We start from the raw sequence: 4,664 nt of genomic DNA, 5'->3' as shown, positions 1-4,664 counted from the left end.
GTAGCTAGGCAGTGCAGTGGATATAATATTGGACCTAAAGACGGAAAGATCTAAGTTCAAATTTGTTCTCAGACACTTCCTACTCATGTGATCCTGGGCAAGTCACTTAACCTCTGCCTCAGTTTCCTCATTTGTAAAATAGGGATCATTATAGCTTCTACGTTCATTTGAGGGTCAAATGAAATAGCATATCTAAAGTGCCTTGAAAACTTTAAAGTGCTGTAATAAATAAAAGCTGTCTATTTATAATAATAGTTATTGTTATAATTACCATTATTATTATTAAAAACTAATTCATGCTATGGAGTTAATGTTAGTCTTAGTAACTGGCAGGCATAGTTGGCCAGAAATAAGTGTCACAGTTTCCACCAGTATTTTAAGGGGGAGAGGGTTTTATAATTAGCTTTGCAGTACCTTTAGTGCTGATATACCCTGGTCAGATCCATTTTTATTTTATGAAACTTACAGTGTCTTTTGTAAGATAGGGAGGAATGAATGACAGATAAGTCTCTCAAGAAGCTTACAGTAGCTCCTCTGTGATGGGGCTATTATCTGTGCCCTTGGCCACTATACCTTCAGGAAAGGATTGAGTAGTCAATGAATCTAGCCTAACTTCGTTAACCCAATTCACAGGGCATTGGTTCAACCCTCTACCTTATTTTGTCTAGACAAAATAATTAGGCTGAGAAGTCTTAGGGAAAGTCCCCAATCTTTCCCTGACAAACAAGAACTTCTGATTTCCCTGAGCTCTTATGATCATTGACCAAGGATGAGGCCTGTGTGTGTTGCCTGGGGTACTCCCATGGAGTCCAGTGCATGGGAGGCTTAAAGGATTGGGGAATGTGTTAGTGACAACCTGCTCAAATGCTCCAAAGCTTGCAGATTGATAAGGTAAGGTTTCGGGACTGATAGGAACTTCATACGTCACAAGATCATAGATTTGAAGCTGGAAGGGACCTTAGAGATCACCAAGTCCAACCCCCCTTTTTTCCAGATGAGGAAAATTAAGCCAAAAGAGGTTCAATGACTTGCCCAAGGTCACAGAGCCAGTAGTACCTGAAGCCAGATTTGAACAGAAAAGTCTTCTTGGCTCTCAGGCCCAGTGTTGTACCCACTACAACGCACCGGCTTTCAACTAATAAAGATCAATTAGAGAATCCTTATTTTAGTATAATATTCACCTTGATCATTCCCCTGTACAGAATACCTGTGTAAGCAAATGAATTGGACCAAGACCCCAAAATGGCATCAACTTAATTTCATGGTGATCATTGGGGTCCTGTAGGAATGCCCAAGCCAGTGCTTCCAAATACTCTGTAAACATTAAAGAGCTATCTAAAAATGAGTTGTTTCTGTTGTTATTCCTTATCTAGACAAACCTGAACATCTGTACAAGGGGAGAGGGAGTTGAACCGCCTTTGAGAAACATTGCTGTTCTTTTAATGACCCTGTGCTTCTCCCACAAAACAAAGGCTCGTCCCTTTAACATCCGCTTTTCAAGTGATACTACAGGGCTGGTGTATCATGGAACAGCAAAGTCTCTTAAGAGTTAAAATTGTAGGTCAGCCAAAGAACAATGAGCGGTGCCTGAGGGGTGGAGTGGAGGTGGAGCTTGCTGCCACATTTGAGCCATTAAAGTGCAATGAAATACATGGGAGAAGCAGGGTAAAGTACACCATCAGAGATATATGATCCTTCCCTCCAAAGAAAAAGAGCTAGTAATTATATAGATATCACTACATAAATGCTAACTTCATTATTTTGCAAAGTGGAAGGGACCTGAGAATTGAATCTCCTCAGCATACAGAGCTTGTGATTTGCTCAGGAGACATGTTCTGAAATAAAAGTGATATTAAAAAGATGATATCAAAAATTAAGAGGAGTATTCCGTTCTACTACTTCCCTCACCACCATGTGGTATTTTTTTTTAATTTAAATTTATTTATTTGACATATTTAGTTTTCAGCATTGATTTTCACAATAGTTTGAATTACAAATTTTCTCCCCATTTCTACCCTCCCCCCCCCACTCCCACCATGTGGTATTTTAACTACATCATGGGTTTAATAAGGTTTTAAACGGGCTAGCCTTGGAACAAATTTACATTGAAAATGCTGTTTTTATAAGAAAATGAATTCTGAGTTTCAAAGCACCAATCTACAAATGAAATTTCCCTTTTCGTAAGCTGATGATTGCTTTCATGACATTACTAGAAGAAGTGGTATAGGGTGTAGACAAAGTCTAATAGCTCCATACAAAAATATTTCAAGGATCTATGTTGTCATTGTATGGCCACTCCTTCTCTCCCCGATGGAGATCATAGCCTTCTCCTGGCCTTAGCAGATTGTTCCAGGAATTGCTCTGGGCAGAACCATTCATCCATTGGCCTCCAACACTCTGAAAATGAACCTCTCTGGATTTAGCTAGTCTGGTTTCCAAACCTCAGGTCCACAGGATGACCCCAAAATCTTAGTGCAGTTGTGAGCTTAATAAGCTTCAAGAAGCTCAGACTTCTTGGCACTCGAACTTTTGGGACACATCCTATAGTGGATTCAAAATCTAGGATCTACCTGAACCTAAATTTTACTGGTTTAGCCTTGAGAACTCAGGGTACCTTCGTAGAGAAAAAAAGATTCCTTCCTTCCTTCTTTCCTTCCTTCCTTCCTTCCTTCTTTCCTTCCCTTCTTCTCTCCTTCTCTCCTTCCTTCCGTCCTTCCTTCCTTCCTTCCTTCCTTCCTTCCTCCCTTCCCTTCTTCTCTTCTTCCTTCCTTCCTTCCTCCCTTCCTTTCTTTCTTTTTCTGACTTGTGAATCCACTGGTATAGGGAGTGCCTGGTGAGAAAATTTCCCTTCCAATACAGATCGATCACTACACTGCACTTTACAATCTTAGAGTGTTGCCTGTCAATAGTCAACAAGCATTTATTAAGCACCTACGGCATATGATGTATGGTATTGAGTGCTGGGGATACAAAGAAAGGCAAAAGAGTCTAGATCTTGCTTTCAAGGAGCTCAATCTTATGGGAGAGACAACATGAAAATAACTACGTGCAAACAAGGCATGTACAGGAAACATTGGAGATAATCAACAGAGGGAAGATGCTAGAATTAAGGGAAGGCTTCTCATAGAAGATGGGGTTTTAGCTGGTACTTGAAGGACACCAGGAAAACCAGGAGGCAGAAATGAGGAGGGAGAGTATTCCAGGCATGAGGGGCAGTCAGAGAAAATACCTGGAGGTGGGAGATGGAGAGTCTTGTGAGAGGAAAAACAAAGAGGTCAGTGTCACTGGACCATATAGTGTATAGAAGAGGGGACGGCATAAGAAAACTGGGGAGACAGGACAGGGCCAGTTTGTGAAGGGCCTTGAATGCCAAACAGAGGATTTTATATTTGATTCTTGAGGTGAGAGGGAGCCCAGAAGATTGAGAGACTACGATTAATTCAAGGTCACATAGACACTATATATCAGAGACTGGACTTGAACCTAACTCTTCCAGATCTTTACCTTATCTACTACACCACTCTCCTTCTATAGTGGACAGGCAAGTGTGTGTGTGTGTGTGTGTGTGTGTTCAATGTTTGCATTTACATACATACATAAGGTGGAACAGTGGATAGGGCACTGGGCCTAGAGTCAGGAAGACCTGAGTTCAAATCTGGCTTCAGATACTTGCTAGCTGTGTGACTCTGGGCAAGTCACTTAACTTCTGTTTGCCTCAGTATCCTTACTTGTAAAATGGGGATAATTATAACACTTCCCTCAGGGTTATTGTGAGGATCAGATGAGATAATAATTGTAAAGCTTTTATGTGCCTGGCACATAATAATTACTATAGAAATGTTAGCTATTTGCCATTATTAGTATTTGTCTATATGTGTTTATATGTGAATGTGCAACAACATGCTGTATATACTCACATACAACAAATTATTTATTGTCAAATTAGAGGGCTTAGGAGACATGGTAAACTCTTGAGGTGACACTATGATACTATGAGGGATAATTATGCCTTTCCACAGAATGTCTCCTGTGGTCTCCCAGCAAGGCAGAATCCTGGGCTGGAGGTAGCGGCTGTCATTGTATGGCATTTCTTCCATTAGGCTGTTAAAGGTCATCTTGTCCTTCCAGTGTGTGGTTTGCCATCCATGGTCAACCTCCATAAAAATGGTGTAAGCCAGGAGTTTTCTCTCCATCAGTTCCAGTCACCAGGGAGAACATGCTAATACATAAACATTTAGAAACTTAACAGCCCAAGTCCACACACAAGAAGAACAGCCAAATCAAAGCACCAAGTGACCCAGAGATTTCTTTATGGCATCTATCATCTATTTCTCTGCCTGAGCTCCTGGTCTCTATTCTTCAGATACTCTGATGGCTGTTCCATCTACAGAACACCCCCTAAGGTTACTCATTGGGAGGTGAGTCATTCCAATATTCTAAGAACCATAATCCCTCTCTCCTTCCTATTCCCTCCCACTTAAAGTTTTAATTCAACAGACTTTTAACTAGTCTCCTTGCCTCCAGTTTCCCCAGAAGAGAAATTTAACCTTCACATCATGGCTGGAGTAATTTTCCTAAAGCACCGTTCTGACTGTTACTTTAAAACTTTCTCTGACTCCCTATCACCTTAATTGGTTAGCTGGTTCTTGTCCTTCGTTCTCAAA

The sequence above is a fragment of the Trichosurus vulpecula genome, chromosome 1 (assembly GCF_011100635.1).
Source record: "Trichosurus vulpecula isolate mTriVul1 chromosome 1, mTriVul1.pri, whole genome shotgun sequence".
Taxonomy (NCBI): domain Eukaryota; kingdom Metazoa; phylum Chordata; class Mammalia; order Diprotodontia; family Phalangeridae; genus Trichosurus; species Trichosurus vulpecula.
This window is presented reverse-complemented; position numbering follows the sequence as displayed.